The sequence below is a fragment of the Orcinus orca genome, chromosome 7 (genome assembly GCF_937001465.1).
Source record: "Orcinus orca chromosome 7, mOrcOrc1.1, whole genome shotgun sequence".
NCBI classification, from domain to species: domain Eukaryota; kingdom Metazoa; phylum Chordata; class Mammalia; order Artiodactyla; family Delphinidae; genus Orcinus; species Orcinus orca.
The window spans coordinates 52,861,257-52,883,024 of NC_064565.1; the positions used below are offsets into that span (position 1 = coordinate 52,861,257).

A 21,768-nucleotide genomic window follows, 5' to 3' on the forward strand; every position below is an offset into this window, starting at 1 on the left:
CTCTTTGCTAGTATGTAGAAATGTAGTTTTGTTTGTTGGTCTTATATCCTAGAATCTTGCTAAACTCACTTAATAGTTCTAGTAGTTTTTGTTTGGTTGTTTCTAGTTCCAGTGAATTATCTATATAGATGATTATATTGCCTAAATAAATACAACTTAATTTCTTTCGTCCCAATCTGGATGCCTATAACTTATTTTTCTTGCCTGATATTACTGACTAGAAACTCAAGTAAAATGTTGGAGGACATTCTTGCCTGCTCTGATCTTAAGGAAAAAGCATTTAGTCTTTCTCTATTAAATATAATGTTACCTGTAGATTTTTCATGGATAACCTTTATCAAGTAGAGAAAGTTCCCTTCTATACCTAGCTTGTTGAGAGATTTTATCAGAAATAAATGTTGAATTTTATCAGATGCTTTTTCTGTATCTATTGAGATGGTCATATGATTTTCTTACTTTTTAGTTTGTTAATATGGTGAATTATATTGATCGATTTTTTAAAATGTGCATTCTTGGGATAAATCCCAATTATTCATGATGTATTATTATTTTTATACATTCCATTTGCTAAAATTTTTAAAAACATTGTTCATTATGTTTATGTTTATACATTAAATAAATTATGTATTATGTTTACAAGGAATACTGATCTGGAATTTTCTTTCCTTATAATGTGTTTGTCTGGATTTTGTCATTTTTTTATTTTCTGGAAGAGTTTGTGTAAAACTGGTATTATTTATTTTTTTTTAAGGATTTTTTTTTTTTATTTTTTTGCGGTACGCGGGCCTCTCACTGCTGTGGCCCCTCCCATCACGGAGCGCAGACTCAGCGGCCATGGCTCATGGGCGCAGCCGCTCCGCGGCATGTGGGATCTTCCCGGACCGGGGCACGAACCCGTGTCCCCTGCATCGGCAGGCGGACTCTCAACCCCTGCGCCACCAGGGAAGCCCAAAACTAGTATTATTTATTCCATAACTCTTTAATAGAATTCACTAGCCATCTGTGTCTGGAGTTTGCTTTATAGGAAAGTTTAACTACAAATTCAGTTTCTTTAATAGATATAGGGTAATTTATGCTTTTCATTTCATCTTGAATGAATTTTGTAATTTATTTCTTTCAAAAAATTTGTCCATTTTATCTAAATTGTTGGATAGACTATTTTATAAATGTCACTTAGATCATGTTGTTATAGTGTTGCTTAAGTTTTCTGTATCCTTTCTTATTTCCTCTTTACTTGTTCTATCAATTATTGAGAATGAGATATTAAACCTCCAACTACAATTATGAATTTGTCTATTTCTCCTTGAAATTCTATCAGTGTTGTTTTTGCTTTATGTATTTTAAAGGTCTGTTACTGGGTACATGAATAGTTAATATTGCTATGTGTGCTTGACTCTTTTATCATTATGAAATTAAATTCTTGATCCCTAATGATATTCTTGTTCTGAAATTTACTTTGTCTAACATTAACAAAGGCACTCCAGTCTCTTTTAAACTAGTGTTAGCATGGTATATATTCTTCCATTATCTTACACTTAATGTGTTGGCCTTTATATTTAATATAGGTTTCTTTATTTTTTAACATCTTTATTCATATAGGTTTCTTTAGACAGCATATACTTGGGTCTTGCTTTGTAATTCAATCTGACATGCTCTGTCCTTTAGTTGAGGTATTTAGACCATTTCTATTTAATGTGATTGTTAATATGGCTAAGTTAAATTTATTATTTTGTTGTTTGTTTGTCCAATGATTCTACCTTTTTCTCTATTCTGCCTTGCTTAAGTGAGTATTTTTTTTCACTCTATCTCATTTGTTGTTTATTAGCTATAACTCTTTGCTTAGTTATTTTAGTGCTTGTTTTAGTTTTTGTAATACATCTTCAACTTACCACAGTTTTACTTTCAAATGATATCATACCACTGCACATATAGGATAAGAACTCTATCATAGTATACTTTGATTTCTTCCTCTGGAATTAATGCTTTTCTCCTTATCATGGGTCTTGTTCTCCTTCTTTTCATTCCTGGTAATTTTTCATTGGATGCTAGACATTGATGGTTTCATCTATTAGGGTGCTGGATATTTTTGTAGTAAGTATACTTGACCTTTGTTCCAAGATGCAGTTCAGTTACTTGGGAACTGATCTTTTTGGGTCTTGCTTTTTAAGATTTGTTAGCTGGGACCAGAGTAGTCTAGAGCTAATTATTCCCCACTACTGAGACAAGACCATTCTGAATTTTTAAACCAATTTTCCCTGAATTGGGAGGTGTTCCAATTTGCTGGGAGGAATGGGTACTAGTCCTAAACCTACAGGTACTGTTTTATCTAAAATTTTCAGGTATTTTTTTCTTTATATATATGCATTGATCAGTATTCTGCTGGAAACTCAAAGGGAGACAGTGTACAGATCTCCAAGAATTCTCCTTCTGTGTAGCTCTCTTCTCTCCATTATTCTGTCCTACAAGCTCTAGCTGCCTTAGTCTCCCTGGTCTCTCAGCTCCACTCAACTTAGGGAGTCTGATAGACTCCACCTGAATTCTCTCTCCCTGTGCCATGGCCTGAAAATTCTTTCAAGGCAGCAAACTAGGGTGATTTTATGGTTCATCTTGGTTGTTTCCTATCTCTTAGTGATCATCATCCTTGGTGAACATTATTGTTGCATATATTTTGATCCATTTTTTGTTTTTTTCAGATCAGAAGGGAACATCTGATTTCTGTTACCCCGTGTTTGTCAAAAATGGAAGTTGTAACTGCTATTCAAAAGGAAAAAGATTTTGAAATGCTATTTGCCAGGGAAGAGAATTCCAAACATCCCCTGAGTATTATATCTTATAACTTGATATTTAATCAATCAACTTAGATGCATCAACAGAGATTGGTATAGTTAAGTCAGATCTTCTGTTTATGATTTATTACTATGAATTTCTTAAACTATGTTAACTTGAATGCAAATGTGACATAGACAAGGTGACAAGAAAGTAACTTGCATTCATTTTCAAGATGGAAGAATTGAATGGTTTGACTGAGCTACTGATTAGTTCCTTAACTGCCCACTGGTCATTTTAGTCTATTTTATGTGACCAAACATGTAGAGCCTGGTGAACCCTGAAGAATTATCAAAAGTAGTGTATTAGTGGAGGCCCAAACAATTCTGAGCCCAAATTATTCTCTTTCTTTCATTTTCTGAAGAAAACGTAAAGGTATCACTTTTTACTTAGTCTTTTTTTTTCTTTTTTTTCTTTTTTTTTTTTTGCGGTACGCGGGCCTCTCACTGTTGTGGCCTCTCCCGTTGTGGCGCACAGGCTCTGCACGCGCAGGCTGAGCGGCCATGGCTGACGGGCCCAGCCGCTCCGCAGCATGTGGGATCCTCCCAGACCGGGGCACAAACCCGTGTCCCCTGCATCGGCAGGCGGACTCTCAACCAGTGCGCCACCAGGGAAGCCCTTAGTCTTTTTCTCAACAGCTAAAAATTTACTTCAGAGTATATTTTCCATTGATATCTTTATCTGATTCTTCCTTCTCAAACCAGAGGTCATAACTGACTGTATAAAATGCCCCAGCACCCTGATTAGCCAGTAACTATTCCAAAGGTCTTCCTTTCTGGATTTCATCCTTTCATTACTTATCTCTGTGGAATGAATGCCTCCCCCTCTCTGCCACGGAAGGATTATATATTCTCTGATAATATGCTTACGTTTTTATTAGGCCTAGTCCCCAAGATGCTGCCCCCTTGAATATGCCCCATGGACTGTGACTCTCCATATTTCCTGCCCATAGACCCAAGTCAATGTTTCTGGGCCAAGGTCAAGTCCTGTAAGAATAAGGGTGAATGGAACATTGAATAAAGTTAAAATATTAAATACTATCTATCACTGAGAACTTCTAATTTTTTTAATAAACAAAGAGAAACTGATTAGAATAAAACTAATCTTCACAAACATGCTAGCATATGTAGTTTCTCAAATATAATTGGTTTAGAGGTGTTTTTTGTTTTTTTTAAAGCAAAATAAACTATTGTCAGGGAGTCCATTCTCATTGCAAAGGAAAACATTTCACAGTGCCTGTGTACCAGAAAACCTCTCCCAACTGCACTTGTTACTGATTCCATTTGACAAGTGGCTGCTTCTCGATAATTACTGTACAAACCATTACTTCCAAAATAAATTAAACTCTCATCAATTTATCCTGCTCTTCTACATTCATTAATAAGTATCTTGTAAAAATAGGTGGCTGAACCTGCATTAGTAAATGCAGATGCTTATATTAAAAGATTGTGCTTTTGTACATCTTTTGTCTTTGAAAGCTATGTTCAGTTCATCTGCAATAAAAGTCCAGGGACGAGCTTCCCTGGTGGCGCAATGGTTGAGAGTCCGCCTGCCGATGCAGGGGACACGGGTTCGTGCCTCGGTCCGGGAAGATCCCACATGCCGCGGAGCAACTAAGCCCGTGCACCACAACTACTGAGCCTGCGCTCTAGAGCCCGCGAGCCACAACTACTGAGCCCACGTGCCACAACTACCGAAGCCCGCGTGCCTAGAGCCCGTGCTCTGCAACAAGAGAAGCCACCGCAATGAGAAGCCCGCGCACCACAACGAAGAGTAGCCCCCGCCCGCCGCAACTAGAGAAAGCCCGCGCACAGCAACAAAGACCCAGTGCAGCCAAAAATAAATTTAAAAAATAAATTAATTAAAAAAAAAAGAATCGGTTTGTCTGTGATACATACAGTGCTTTACATCCTCTTGATTTTCACTAATTAGAGCATCTGCCCATATTTGAGAGGCAGCCTATTTTTACATGGAGCTTACAAGGGGCTGAAATATGGCAAAACTGAACAGATTTTTTTGTTTGTTTGTTTTGAAACCTGATTGTAAATCATGCTTGTGATGATTGACATTTGTCTAATTATCAGTGCAACAATTTGAATATATTTCCTTTTGCTTTAAAAGATTTTCTGATGATTTCAAACTGAGATCAACATTGCACACTAAATATTTATTAGTAATACTGGTTCCTCTGAATGGTAATAAACTTCTTTTGTCTTACAGCTTATTATTGAGGCCAAAATGTACTTTTTTGCTGATAACAAAAATATACTTTTCTGACCACCAAATGAAATTTTCAAAGCTTCTGTTTTCCATTCCCAAATAATTGGAACATATGTATATTATTGTTCTAACATCGATCTAGTTATTGACTCTTGGTAGGATTGATCAATTGGGACTTTCATTCAACAAACATTTATTGAGTACTAGAGGAGTGCTTGGTTTTGTGCTAGGTGCTGTATTAAAGATGCCATTTTATTCTGATTTCAAGGTATATATCAAGTTCAAAGTTCAATGTCTTTGGAGCATTATTATTGTAGATATTCTCTCTGTTTCTTCTTTCTCATTGCAATTAACTCTCAATAACATAAGTATAATGACAGCTCCCAATACTGGTTGCCTATGCATTTTATAGCAAATACTAGATGTGCTTACCAAAAGTTACTTAAAGATATGGTCTTTGTTTTTAGCAGTGTCTCAAATTTTCTCACCTTATTCTGTAAATAACCTTGCCTCCAGAGATTTTAGAATTACTGCCATAAGACCACAAAGCAAACAATTATTCTCCAAGACAGTTCTGATATGAGATATAATGTCTCAAAAGATTCTCTGACAAATAGCCAAACCAACCTGACAGTGTAAAATGAAGCACTTGTAGAAAGTCTAGACTTTTCTTTTTAAAAAATAAAACCCCTTCTCTGCAAAAAAAAAAAAATATATATATATATACATAATATATATATATTATAGGGTAAGGTATATATGTATTTTTTTGATAAAACACCTGACAAAAATTATTTGTGAGCCCCCACATGGCACTGGGTTACTTCATTTCCCTCACTTTAAACATAAAGAAAATGTTAAGAAATATTTTTTCACTTATACATGGTCACCCTATAATTTATAGTATTAATGTTAGAACTCAAAGTTTCTGGTTCTCTGCGATGGTCCAATATCAGAAAATGATGTCAATACTCTTCAATTTTCTTCCATAAACAATGTCAATATTCATTTATTTTTACCCATACTTTTATTTCTTCCTAAGTTCTCCATCTGGTCTTCTTCACTTATCTTCATTTCTCATATGATATTTTGTATCTAGGATGATTCCTAATCTATTTCCTGACACCTTCTGTCCATTTCATCTCACTGGTAACCCAAGTAAAATAATTTGTCCATTTAAAATACAAATGACATGTAATTTCTAAAATTCCCATTATATTAACTTGGAAGGAGAATTGTTGGTGATTATGTTTTCCCCTTCCACAGTATGACATTGCAGTCCAGAAAATAAAAGATTACCTATGTTTCAGATGTAAAAAGAATAAAAGGATAGCTGGTGGTCATTGAGAATTTAATCAAATTCAAATACAGCTGGAGCCTTAAAAGAAATTTGTGAGATAACAAATTCTTTAAAGATAATTCATAAGTCGTATTTATGTTGGTCAAATCATATTGGTAACATAATAAAAGAGAAAAATAAAGAAATTAAACCATTTGGCATTGAGAATAATTAATCCCATACCTATTAGTATTGCAAATCCAGAGAAATGTAGGATGTTGAGAAATTGGAAGGTATTCTACCAGACAGTCTAGTTCAATGATTTTACCAGACAGATATTTTTGGACCACTCTAATGTTTAGAAGATTTCTCCTGATTTCAAACTAAAATTATCTGTTTTGTAATGTCTTCGCATAGGGCCATTGCTTCTTCTGAAGCAATATAGAAGATTTGCCACATAATTTCCATTAAAATAGATAAGTGTTATATCTACATGAATTTTTTTCTTCACACTGAACAATTTTAATGCCTTCAACAGAGTCAGGGACCATTTTCCAGGCCCCCTTCCATCATGATGGTCTCTAATGGTTATCTTGGGCTTGTTAGTTTTTTCTGAAGATGAGGTACCTAGTTCTCTTGTGATGGTGTAGATAGTACTGAGTAGAGATAATTACATCTTATAATTAATACAGAATATTTCCTCAGATGCAGTGTGAAGGTTTGTTGTTGGAGCATATAAAACTTATGGTAAATGAAATGACCACTTTTTAATAAACTCAGTTTTCTTAACTTTAAAATAAGGATGCTGAACAAGATGGTTTATAAGATCTTTTCAAATTCTAAAATTCTTGGAACCAATTTGGTAGTAATCACCTTTGTTGTTGGCAAACTTCCTAAGAGAGATTTCTGTGTCTCCAATCCAAATGACGAGAAAAATGTAGAACAAAATAAACACAAATGTGGCAAACTACTAGATACTTTGCTTTAGAGTGAAGCCAATCCATTAAGTAATCTGAGGTACAGTTGTTCAACCAATCACTGAAACACCTATCATCTAATCCTCATGTCTCCTGAGTACTAGCATATTCATTTGGAGTCATCACAATGACAAATGAAACTCAAAATAATAAACTAAGTATTCTTTGTTATGTCTTGGTCTTAGGAATTCATTCTTGCTCCTCCTTAAAATCCTTTCTAATCCTACTAATTCAGTATACTCCCTCTGATTCTCTATGACACTTCTATAGCTTTCAGCTTATTGTGCTTTACACTATAGATATGTGTACACTTGTCTAAACATCCCTATGATAATGTACCCCCCTCAAGGGCAGAGGAGGTATTTTAATCATCATGATGTCAAAAAAGAGATCTAACTCAGCTCTTACACAGAACAGACATTTCATAAATATTTCTTGAATTGAACTGAATAAAAATGAATTGAGTACCACATTTTATAACCTTTAAGCTTTAAGTCTGAGAGGTGAACTGAATTGTTACTGATGTCCTTAGGAGATTAAGAGGAAATTAATTTCTTATCTTTTAAACATGCACAAAATATCAATCTCATAATAATTACAGGACATTATTTGGAAATCATTGCAGTATATAATTTGTCTAATTTACTTGCATAAATATGTATTTATTGAACATACATGGTTTTGAGTTGTGGCTTCTGATTTGCTATTTGAAAATCTGTCTTTTAAGTTTCTGAGAATATTGATGAACAGTGTAATAGGTCAATTTCTGAAATCTTGGAAAGATCTTTCCCCTAATCTTGTTATGCTTTATAAATTGAGAGGGACTGTTACTCGCTTCAGGATTCATTTTGCCTTAATTTTGTTAACTCAGCCAAAACATTTTTATTGAGCATCTCATATTCACAGTGTAGTGTGAAACCAGGAGCATTGAGAACTCAGCTGGGGAGAGTGTACAGAGTAAGATTAACAGTGAAGCAAGAATAGGGTCCTGAGGAATATTATCAACTGAAGAACAGGGTCAAGGGTAGAAATCCTCTAAGGAGACAGAGAAGGAAATGTCAGACAAGTAAAATAAGATTGATCAGAATGTGGTGTTATGGAAAACATGATAAGGTGTTTCTAGAGTGATTGAATGATCAAGAGTGTTAGATGTTTGTTGTAGAAGAATAAGAATCTGAAGAAGAGAAGACTGAGGGGGAAGAAGAAAGAGAAGGAAGAGGGGGAGGGGAGAAGATAAAGAAAGAGAAAGAACAGTTTGTGTTAATAAGCTTTTTCTGTGCCAGGCAATTCTGTTAAGTGCTTAACATGCATCATCCCATCTGGTCTTCCAAACAACTTTATGAGCAAGTACTTTTACAGTAAAATTTCATGATACCACAAATTCATATATAATATGATTGGCATCTGGTTCCCAGACCCAGGAATTCTCAGTTAACTGCTTTGGTTGAGTAGTCACTTCATAAACTTCATAATAATATAGGACAGGGTTTGCTGTATTATCTCCAGTTTACAGATGAGAAGGCTATGGTTCAGAGATTAAATGACTTCAGTTGTCACAGTCATGAGAACACCAAGGAGGCATTATTTACATCAGATACCAAGTGATGGTTAATTTGATGTGTCAACTGGACTGGGCCACAGGGTGCCCAGATATTAGGTTGAATATTATTCTGGGTGTATCTGTGAGGGTGTTTGTGGCTGAGATCAACATTCGAATCAATACCTGAGTAAAGCAGATTGCCCTCGCCAGGGTGGATAGGTGTTAATCAATCTGTTGAAAGTCTGACTAGAACAAGAAAGCTGATGAAAGGAGAATTCACTCTCTGCCTGACTGTCTTCAAGTCGGGACACTGGTCTCCTCCTGCCTTCAGACTCAGACTTGGACTGGAACTTAAACCATCACTCTTCTGCTTCTCAGGCCTTTGGATTTGGACTCAAACTGTGTCATCAGTTCATTTGGGTGTCCAGCCTGCCAACTGTAGATCTTAGGACTTCTCAGCTTCTATAAGCATGTAAGCCAGTTCCTTATAATAAATCTCTACACACACATACACATATATGGATGGATACATATATCTGTGTATACATATATACATATATAGTTCCTATTGAATCTGTTTCTCTGGAGAACCCTGATTAATATACCCAACCACCTCCACTTACCAGCCAACTCTAAATTAGCCTGCTAAAAGGCACAGTGCTTTGCAATTTAAATGCAGCTTCAAAAGCCCTTCTGTGCAAAATTTCTGGAGTTGTCAGTGGTCACAAAGACTGAGTTAATTAGCGTATAACAGTATCATGGACTTGAGAATACTTTATATTCGTTAAATACAGAATTAATTATTCTTTAAATATTCTACTTAATCTGATTCTGCTTCTAGTGCTGTGTATTCCCTAAATACAAAATGGAAAGTTTCTCTTTTTGATTCCTCTTAGATTTTGCACTGACAAATAGGGGAACTTCACAACATCAGCATTAGAATTCCCCAGAAACTCTGTATCAGCTCATCTTTCCTCAGCGGCTAAAAAAAGTGACATATTTGTTAAGTCTATTGTTCATTTTCATACATGTAGCACTAATTAACATTAAAAAGCTCCACCTCCCTTCTTATAACCTTGGTAAGAACTGGGTATTAAAATAACTAGTCCAACTATAGTCAGTGAGCAGCTTCAGGATAGAAATTATGCTGTTGATGCCCAAGATATTTCAACAGAGATGATATCCTGAAGTTTCTGTGAGTCATTTATGCTTTCAAGTTAACAATATAATGCTGCGTTTTTATAAGGTAACTTATAAGCAAGCACATTAGAAAGAGATATTTATAAACCAAACTGCCCTTCGTGAGATCAGATGTCATGTCTTGTATACTGTATCTCCTTCCTTGGGCCAAAAGACCTTGGTTGGAGAAACCCTACGTAGAAGGCTAATTTGAGGAGGGAGCTCTTGGCCTTTTTTTCATATGATAATTTTTTCTTCATTAGGAAGTGATGAGGTGGTCAAACTGACCATGGGGTTTCTACAATATAGTCCTTTAAGAACCTGACTAATTTGTCACAAATTATGCCAAACGAAGGAGTATAAACAAGCAATAGTTTACAAAATACATATTTCAGTCTGGAGAAATTATGCATGCAATATACTTGGTAGTATTTCTTTTTTTTTCAAATTTATTTATTTACTTTTATTTTTTTTTTGCTGCTTTGGGTCTTTGTTGCTGTGCATGGGGTTTTCTCTAGTTGCAGAGAGCGGGGGCTACTCTTCATTGCAGTGCGCGGGCTTCTCATTGCAGTGGCTTCTCTTGTTGTGGAGCACGGGCTCTAGGTGCACAGGCTTCAGTAGTTGTGGTGCCAGGGCTCAGTAGTTGTGGCACACGGGCTTAGTTGCTCCGCGGCATGTGGGATCTTCCCGGACCAGGGCTGGAACCCGTGTCCCCTGCATTGGCAGGTGGATTCTTAACCACTGAGCCACCAGGGAAGCCCCTTGGTAGTATTTCTATTAGAGAATGGAGGAAGTGTGCTTCTCAGTGCCCCAAAGAAGGAAAAAAGTTATAATTAGATGTCATCACTATCCATTTAATTAGGTTTTCAAAGAGGGGGTCAGTCTACCTCAACTTCTTGGAAGCAGACATCAGGTCATGCCATGGAACTTGGTCACGCCTGAAACTTTGATTGTGCCTGTTCCAACCAAGAAGGCGGATTTCAACTGCCTGCACATTAAAAACAAAAGAAATTCCATCAGTGAGACATCAGAACAGTCTGATTTTTATTTAAAATTTTCAGAAAAAGTAAAAATAAAAGGGTCTTTGTTGAAAAACCTCCTGAATGATTTATAACACTTGGACTTCTGAATTTTTCATTTCAGAGATAAAAAATCGTGTTCATAAATTTGGGTCCAGAAAGTGGAAAGTAATATCTGTTGATGAAGCTTCCTAAAATACCATGGTGCTCAAACCAAGCTCTGTGCAAAGTTACTTCTTGAGGTGTGATGAACAAAATTTCCTCTTGTGATGGAAAAAAATTAAACTTTAAAAAAAATGAAAGTCAATGATGAGTGAGCCTTAACATTTATTGATGTGTAGTTCAAGAAAGGTACTCCTATTATCTAAATATACATCAAGAAATAGTTTATTTCAAACCAGGACTTAATGGGAATACAAATTAGAGAATCTGGGACTTTTCCTAGACATGTTGAGATTTCATTTGGCATTTAAGACAGCGATTAGATGGCTTTTAATACTACTATGAAATTTTATCTACATCTGGAGAAATTTTTCTTTATCTTCAACCATCAGTTAGTTACCTATTATTTTAGTATTAAGAACCTATATTTCATACATTCAGACTGAAGTGTGTCATTGCCTTCATTTGGTTCACTTTAGTTCAGCAAGTGCACCTGAGCATCACTTATGCTCAGGGGTGTGTGCTAGAAACAAGGGCTTTGAGTCTAGTATTTCCTCAGTTCTGCATAGGAAACAATAAACCCGTGTTCACCCATAGTGCAAATGCAATTAAAAAAAAAAACTCTGGGAGCATAGGGGAAGGAACACATGTCTCTGCTTCTGTTTAATCTGGGCTTAAAATAGTGAATAAGGTTTTACCAACTCTTTTGCCCATTCCTCTCACCATGCCTTCCTCCTATTCTTTCTCCTCACAGTTAGATTTCATTTTATGAATGAATATAAGATTATGCCCTTCCCTGCTTACATTCTCTCATGGCTTCCCCTTGCACTTAGAACAAGATCCAGTGTCCTCTCCAGGGCATGCAAGTCCCTCCCATGATCTGGCTTTGGTCTTTCCAGCCTCAATTTACCTGGCTTCCTGTTGTGCTGCAGCCAGGCTAGTCTTTCACAGTCGAAGCCCAAAACTGCAGCAGGCTCTGACATCTCCTCTTACCACTGCATGGAAATACCTCCCCTACATCTTTTAGTAGATTGTTCCCTCTCCTCACTCAGTTGGCAGCATAAATGCCACCTTCTCAGAGAGGCCTTCAAGGACCTTGCTGTTTAAACACTCTAAAATACCACGCCGCTTTATTTTCTTCCTAGCATTATCTGAAAATATTGTACTTATTTGTTTATGGTGGGTCCTGCTACAACTACCTCTATGCCCAGGGAATGTAACCTGAGAGAGAGAAGGAGCCCCACTTGTCATGTTTGCTATGTATTCCCACTTCTAGTACAGGGCCCGGTACACCCCAGCAGGTCAGTAATCGTTACTGAATGAATGAATCATGGTCACTATATTTTCAGATTCTTTTTCCATTTTAAATAATAGTGAAGAATCTGGTTGAGTTTTCTCTTTGTACAAATAAGTATACCAATTTATATTTCGGTGCAATTTTACTAACGTAATGATCAGTTCTTGAAAGAAGGCCAAGTCTAACATAATTTTAAAGAAGATATAGGAGGTGTTCATGATGTCTTCTCCTTGGAGTCTTTGGCCAGTGTTGTTGGCCTCTCATGGCACTAAATTCACAAATGTAAGAAAAATTAAAAACAAATTACCTCCTCCTCTTTTTATGTTTTCAACAGTACCATTGTCTCTGAGTGTTCCCCAATGGGGGTACACAGTGTCAGTTTGCACATAACTTAGCAAGGTTTTAACACTATTTCAGTTTTGTTGCAATCTTCCCTTTATGGGAAGGCTAACATTCCAATATTATTAAAACTGCAAACCAATAAGACATGAAATGGCTTGCTTATTGCTAACATTTATGCAAAACCACTTAAAATGTTAAAAAATATTAATCTCCTACCCTATGTAGCAATTAATGCTGCACAGATGATGACAATTGTTTTTTCCACTGGAAAATCACCAGCAATCCACATTCTCTTCTTCTGCTTAATTAACACAACTATATATATCCTTCAAAGTCACAGGAAACTGGTGTAATTGCTTTTGTAAGTTCAGCCAGTCTCCAATGAAGAACAGATTGCTAAATTAAATGCAAGTAATTTGAAGCTTTTAAAAAAAATCAGGAATATAGACATTCTTGCCCCCATGTAGTATGAGGTGATACAAAGGTCAGGGAAAGAAAAGAAAAAGTAAGAATTCCTGGACCTGTCTTTGATTCTCTGTTGAGATATTAACTACATTTTAAAGACCATTTGTCAAGCAGACATCATGTTATATAAAACAATTATACTTTATAATCAGCCACAACATTGTTGTCAACATAGATGTGTGCTGAACTGATTTGGAATCAAAGACTCTGTGTGTGTGTGTGGTGTGTGTGTGTGTGTGTAAAATAGCCCTAAAGTTTCTGAAAAGCAGAAGAAAATAAGGATTGCAGAAACAAGGTGGAAAATAATTCAAAAAAAAATTTACTTATTTACTTTTATCTAGAGAAGGTAAAAGAGAGGACAGTGGGGAAGTGGGAAAAGAGAAAGGCAGAAAAACAGAGATCAGAGTTGAGGAGATACACACACACATACATACAGTCCATCCTCATTATTTGTGGATTCTGTATTTATGAATTTGCCTACTTGCTAAAATTTATTTGTGACCTCAAAATCAATATTCTAGGCACTGTCATGATCATTCTCAAACATATACATAAGAAGAGCAGTGAAAAATTTGAGTTGCTGGACACACATTCCTAAAAGAGGCTAAATAAGGTGATGTTCTGCCTTTCAGTTTCAGCTGTAAACAAGTGTCCTGTTTGTGGTATATTTAGTGGTGTATTTTTGCCTTTTTGTGCTTTTTGTTGGTGCTTAACTATTTATAATGGTCCACAGGCATATCGCTGGAGTGCTGTCTAGTGTTCCTAAGAGCAAGAAGGTGGTGATGTGGCTCACAGAGAAAATATGAATGAGGTAAGCTTCATTTAAGCATGAATTATAAGCTGTAGGTTGTGAGTTCAATGTTAATGGGTCAACAATCTGTATTAAATCAGGCATCTTTAAAGAGTAACACACATAAAACAAGGTTATGTATTGATTTGTTGACAAAAATGTTGCAACCAGAGGCTCACAGGAACCTAGCCCTGTATATCTCTTAGGAGCAATGATTCAGTATTTGCTAACTCAGTTTTGTAGTGGCTTTATGAACATAACTACTGTGAATAATAAGAATCAACTGTGAGTGTGTGTGTGTGTGTGTGTGTGTATACAGCTGATTCTTATTCGCAGTGGTTATATTTGTATATATAGAGAGAAACAGTAAGAGAGAACAAAAGAGCTATCTCATGTCTTGGATCGAGTGTGGATTGCTTATCTGGAAGCCAAATCAAAGTGTGTAAATAAAAAGTGATAGGATTAGATGAACAAGTAGGTGTTTAACTCAGAGTGGAAAAAGAATTAATCAGTCTGTACAAAAAAGAGGGAACTTTGATCGTATGTCTCTTTAACTCTTTTATTATATAGAGGGGGGATGTGGGGATGGGCATAGTGGTCAAAAGTAAGACTCCAGAGACCAATTCAAATCTCAGCTCTCACCCTCTTAACTTCTGGGCCTCATTTCATTATCTATAAGATGGGGATTATAATATGTCTCACAGGCTTGTAGTAAGAATTAAATAAGAAATCAAAGATTGTAGAAGAGTGTGTCATATATTAAAACATTCAATTAATAATGCAATTATGAGTAAGCAGACCCCAGGCTTATATTTACGTAGAATCTTGCTGGTGGAGACCAGCCCCCATGTCCTCTTATCCGCAGCTCACTGTTTTTTCATTGCACCTTTCTTGGGCCATTGAGACACCATTTGGACTGATTTACCCCTAGATGCTGTTATGATGGTTGGCAAGGAAACGTTTGTGTTCCCAAGGTATGCTTTCATAGCATAGAATACAGAGTTGAAGGAAAAGTAATGTAAGCAGTAGTTAAGAGGAAGAGGGATGTCTGCCTCAGTTTTCTCCTAAAAGAACATCATTTCCAAAGAAGAGAAGTAATTTCAATTAGCTTGTATGTTATGGAGCAAAGGAAAGAGATAGCTTCGGGGATGGGGATTAGAGGAAGCAATGTTGGTTGGTTAGTGGTTTTTTGAAAGACACTAAGGCATGTTTATATATTAATGGAGATTTGTCCATAGACACCCAAAGACTGATTAAGTAACTTAATAAAGATGGCTACTGGAATTAAAAACAAAAACAAAAAACGAAGAAGAGAAGTAAGAAATCATGCTAAGTTTTACTCATCCACTATGCAATCACCTGTGTTCATAAAATGGAATAGACTTTAATTCCCACCATGAGCATAAAGCAAACCAGTGTAAAACGGAAGAGATTTGCCTTTTTTCTTTTTTTTAATGAAAAAAAGAGAAAAACCCCAGCATCCCCAGCCTCAGTTTCTTTATATACAAATGGGAATAATAATACCTACTCTAGGGCTTCCCTGGTGGTGCAGTGGTTGAGAGTTCGCCTGCCGATGCAGAGGACACGGGATCGTGCCCTGGTCTGGGAAGATCCCACATGCCGCAGAGTGACTAGGCCCGTGAGCCGTGGCCGCTGAGCCTGCGCGTCCGGAGCCTGTGCTCCGCAACGGGAGAGGCCACAACAGTGAGAGGCCTGTGTAGCACACACAAAAATAATAATAATAATAATAATACCTACTCTATCAAATAATGTTAAAATCCCTAGGAAGTATTTGTGATAGAATATTCCACCAAAGCTAGATATAGAGGTCTATCCAAAGTAAAATTAGTTAGGATTTAAGGCAACTTATTTGATCTCACTTTACACCACTACAGAAGCCTTAGAATGAAGTAAAATTACAGTGCATTACCTTTCATATCATCTCTAAATGTACCTGCATAGAAATTCTTTTCAAGATGTTATTAATAATAATAAAAGAATCTATTACTTCACATGTCAGAGGGAACAATTCAGGATACAACTACTATTTTAGTATATTTAGCCAATCCTTTTTATCAGTGTGAGTGACTGGTACAGAGCTGGTGAATGAAATCTACAGATTTTATAACTTTACAGTTTGGATTAGACCAGATAACATTGACGAGTACTTCAAAGAATGTTCCTTTTATTTTTTCCCCTCTCTCTCTCAAAGGGATTCTGACAAAGGTTCATATTTTCATCTAGAGAAGCTTACTATTTAAAAAACATATATTTCTTTTTAAACCCATTCAGTTAGCTGCCCACATTTGTATTAAATACAAACTGTTTCATACAATTCTTTCTAGAAGCCAACGACGTGCCTGTAATATACCTCTCCATAATAGATTCACTGAAAAAACGTGACTTATTTTACATTCTAAATCAAATAATGGTACATTTTAGCCATTTCTATTGCCTTTGACATAGGTATATTTCCATGAATAGGATATACTTATTCCTTAGGAGTTGACTAACAAATAGTATTTTAGTCAAATAGTACTTGTTAATTTTAAAAAGTATTCCATCAAACAAGATAGCATTGTTGTTGTTGCGTTGCTGTTTTTTAGTTTCATACTTATACAGACTGGGGCATATCATGAAAGGAGACAGAACTATACTTCAGTAAGTTGTCCCAAGTGCATACTATTTATTATATATTTGAAGGTTCCGTTGTAGCTAATGATCTCTTAGCCATAAAAATTTACCTCATTGAATTTCAAAAATATTACAAATAGGTAAGGAGATGCTAACTAAATCATCAGATTTACTAAATTTAAATGTTTATTTTTATCCATTTCTAGAGTAAGATGCAGGCATTTCTCACCATCAGAGTGTAGGGTTAATGTATGAGAAGACCATTAAACTCCCATCATTTAAACATGATAACTGCCTCACGTGTCTACATAATGTTTCAAAGCTATTTTTAAGCCATTTAAGCTTTTCAATCTACACTAAGCATCCACCAAGAGATTTTCTATTAAATTTAGTACAATATTTTAAATGATCAGCACAACTCGATTTTAAATAAATTCTAGAGTAAAAGTAATTTCTAAAGACATAACTTACATAATTTTCCTCAGTGCATCACTGGCTCTGAATAGTGGCTTTCAAGTTTAAATCATTAAAAATCTTTTAGAATCCCCAGGCAGCTATGCCTTGTATAAATCTAGTGTAAATTTTAAGGAGTTAATTGGGGCTAAAAATGACAAAATAAGTTTGGTATACTTACATGTTTCTGGTTGCCCCAAATAATTTAAAATAGCAAATGTTTCACAAAAGTTGTATAAACAACAAGTAAAGCACTAGAAAATTTTCAAACAAGAATTAGAATTATTCCTGTATCCTAATAAAATTTTTGATCCGCTAAGAATACTATTGGCTAGGATATTATTATGCCAACTAGTGCATCCTTGGGACATGGGATTTTGTGACTGGGAACTTGGGAATTTCACCTGGAAAGAGCAGATGACTGTTGGGAATGATTGGCTGACTCAGTGAAGACAGAAAGCTGAGGTAGAACACAAAGGAGCTATTGATGGCTTTTGTCTGTGGAAGACAGAAGCCTAAGGGAAGGGTGACTGCTCTCTCTTAGTGTCATGGATGTCACATGATAGAAAGTTTTATGTTTGTTTCTGACATTAGGCAAACAAAAACCTTTTGAATGCTGAATTAGGCTCTTGTTTTGAGCCTGCGAGCTGCTACTCATTCCTATTGATGAGTGCTGATCTGATTGCAGCCCTTTTATTTTTATGGTGTTAACTGCGCAGGGAATGTGGGTAGAAGGCCTGAGACAGGACCACCGACCTTATCCCTCCAGAGTTCACATAGCTTTTGGAGTTTTCCTTTTTTTTGGTGGGGGGGAGGGAGGAGGAAGGGGATGTCTCAGGAGGTTACCAATCTCTTTGCTTAAATGAACAATATGAGATAGGCCTTCTGAAACCAGTTTAGCAAAAGACTCTTACTTTCTTTTCCCTCTGGAGAAGAATACAGCACTATCACCACGATTCAGTTTTGCTTGTCTGGGTCTGTGCAAACTGTGAGGGAAAGAGAGTGCTTTGAGGGAGCCCTTCCTTTTCCCTTTGGTCCCTGTGATCTGTACTCACTTTAGGTTCTAGGTTCAAAATTCGATGACTTGGCAGGAAAAGATCAATCCATTTTGTAAAGACATGGTGAGGATTGTATTCTTGTTGAGGGAGTCATAGATTGAAAAAACTGAAGGCATTTTTAAAGCCCTTGATTATGGCAGACTTTTAAATATATACATTCACTTTAAATTAAAAGAATTCAGAGAAATGAGAATAATTTCTGCTTTCTATGGCCAGACTTTGAAGTGGAGAAATGTGGAACTAAAAGCCAGACTTTGAAGTGGAGAAATGTGGAACTATAAGCAAATAGCATAACCTGTTTTAATCAAAAGGAGTCTAGCAAGAAACAATCAATTAAAGAACAGTCTGATTCTCTGCGACATCAATGTATGAAAATCTGTTAGACGCCAGATTGTGTCTCAAGACACATATGATGAACTGAACAAAATGACCTGCTAATAGCTTTTATGGGTAATAAATGCGTCATGTTATTTGTAATTTTGCAGATGGTAAATCAAGCTAATATCGAAGCTGAAACAAGCTACTTGTTAAATATACTTCAAAATGATCTGTGTTATTCAAAAACTGTATTGCAGAGAAAAGAAAGATGATTACTCCTTATATTTCTAAGCATCTCAAATGGATAAACATTCCCATTCTGCCATGGAGGCATTTAAAATTTTAAATCCTTTGGAGAAAGCATGCCTGAAATAAATTTAAGCTGAGAAACGCTAAGTTTATTTAGATTATGAGCAGGAACAAAAACGTAAAACCTGTGCTGAAATTGAAGTGTGACTTTATTGCATACAATGCACATTAGATATTTCCAATCAGCGTTTGGAACACTGACCTGGCAAATTTGAACATTTGAGCCCAACACATATTAACAAATGAGGCGGGGGATGGACATGCCATTCATATTATAGACTCTTTTGAATAGTCTCATTTGCCTAAAGAACTCTTTAGCTTCAGTTTTGTTGTTGTTGTTGTTGTTATAAGATCTAAGGTAGATAGCAACACAATTCTGGGGAGGTTAGGAAAAGAGGAGCCAGGACAATGGTCCAAGAAATCACTCCTACAGGGAAAAAAAACAGGAAAAAAAAAGACTGACTGCCCATGATATACAAAGGGAAAGTCAGTCAAATGAAAGGAAAAGTTAACTTTGTAGATGGACAGGTCAGATATTTGAATCCCAAAATGGGCTCTTTCTATGTTTGAGCTGGTTATTATTAACCTTAAACCATTTTGTTTGCCATCTGTAATATATGTCATGTAAGTAAGATCAGTTCTGTGTGTATTTATTTATTTATTTATTTTTGCATGCAGGAAAAGCTTTATTAAGTCACGGAACTGTTACAATTTTTTAAAACTGCAGTGTAGAATACTTAAACATTTTTAAATGACTTAGGAAACAATTGGCATATATTTAGTAAGCAAGTTCTACTTTCACAATTTTCTCTGCTCCCACCCTCAATGCTCAGCTATAGAACATTCATTTACTTATCATGTTTAGTATCTCTGTCTCACAGTCAGCTGTCAGAGCTTTTGTTGCAAAAACATGTCTCTTAACAATTAAATACACAATGGGAAGATGTGATCAGACATTTACAGGACTTGAAATGTTTAAGAATAATACACAATATTAGGATTACAAGAAGGGCAGTGACATCTTTCAATTCATTTTGCTATTTCCATTCTCTTTTTTAAACATTAATCTCTAAAGTCCGTCCAAGTCCCATCCTTTAAAATGCATCCTGTTCCTTTTCCTCTCCTCCTCCAATGTCCATATTTTAACAATTCGAGTCCTCTTGCCTGGGAAAAAGAAAAGTTACTAACTCACAAGGGACATTTATTGACATCTAATTGTTACAACCCAAAGGACAGCACAAAAGTCAGTCATGTACAGGTGACACAGCACAATGGGGTCTGTCCATGTTTTCGGCACCCTGAAGGAGAAGCGGGTCGGGCTCCTTAAGGCTCAGGGTTCACATGATGATCACTTGACCACCAGCTTCTCCGTGGTCTTGGGGATCTGGGATTTCTTTTAGGGAGGCTGGGCACCGGTGGCAGCGGCGGGCTTCTTCTCGAAGTTTATCAGCATCTAGAACAGCGCCTGCACATTGATATTCATCTTGGCGGAGGTCTCCAAGAAGGCACAATTCCACTCCGACACGTAGGCAGCACCTTCCTTCTCGCTCACCTCCCGGTGGCTCTCATCGCACTTGTTGCCCGCCAGGATGATGGCGCACTTTTGCGGGCTGTTGCCTTTGAGTTGACGGATTAGCTCATAGAGGGGCTTCAGCTCCTCCAGGGTTTGCTTTTTGGTGACGGAGTAGACCAGGATGAAGGCGTGACCCTGGCAATGGCAAGTCGCCTGGTAGCGGCGGTCGCCGGTGGTGTCGGTGGTGTGCATTGCGCCCGCCTTGTGGCTGCATCCCAGCGCCTGAAACAATCAGCGTTTGGAACACTGACCTGGCAAATTTGAACATTTGAGCCCAACACATATTAACAAATGAGGCGGGGGATGGACATGCCATTCATATTATAGACTCTTTTGAATAGTCTCATTTGCCTAAAGAACTCTTTAGCTTCAGTTTTGTTGTTGTTGTTGTTGTTGTTATAAGATCTAAGGTAGATAGCAACACAATTCTGGGGAGGTTAGGAAAAGAGGAGCCAGGACAATGGTCCAAGAAATCACTCCTACAGGGAAAAAAAACAGGAAAAAAAAAGACTGACTGCCCATGATATACAAAGGGAAAGTCAGTCAAATGAAAGGAAAAGTTAACTTTGTAGATGGACAGTAATTAAAGAAAAAAAAGGATAAAATATCACTTGTTGAAGGAACAGATGTTTGCAATCCATTAACATCCATTAATTCACTGTAGAATCAGAAATTTATAATAAAACTAATCCTAGGCCAAATTATGAAGCTGGATATTATTACGATCAGCAGTTCTCAAAATTCCCCTATGTAGTCCTTTTCACAGAGATTCCTGATGCCTTTCCTAGTTCCCCACCTCTGTCTTCCCCATTTATTCAGTTAATTCAATCACTATAAAAAGGCATGTATAAGACAATATCTCTACATTTTCTAGGATGTTTTCAGCTTAAAGTAACAGAAAAGAGAACTGAAAGTGGCCTAATCAACAAGAACATTTATTATTTCACATAACAAAATGTCCAAAGGGATGTCACCTCCAAATTTCATTGGTCATCTCATTCATTGGTCATCCCATTCATTGGTCATTAGCAATCTAAGATCTGTCTTGTGCTGTCCACCAAAATAATTTTAGTGGTAAAATCAAATTATAAAATATATTTATTTACACATATTTTATATCTTGCTATACAATTAAGGAAATCATATTTCAATCAAATATGCAAGGATGTAATTCTTTCTCACTTTTCTTTGGTCTAAATGCTTCTCACTGTCAAGAAATATTCCAAGATAGATGATGGGAAGCAGCAGATTTAACACATGTTAATTGGTGATTCTATGATGCTAGATACTAATTATACCTATTTTTGCTGTGTTGAGACAGGATAGA

General features: G+C 36.4%; 1 pseudogene; it reads right to left on the minus strand.

Annotated features, from left to right (window-relative positions):
• Window positions 1-19,780: 19,780 nt before the first annotated feature.
• Window positions 19,781-21,768, minus strand: part of LOC101273920 (GTP-binding protein Di-Ras3-like) — a 36,875-nt pseudogene continuing 34,887 nt past the window's right edge.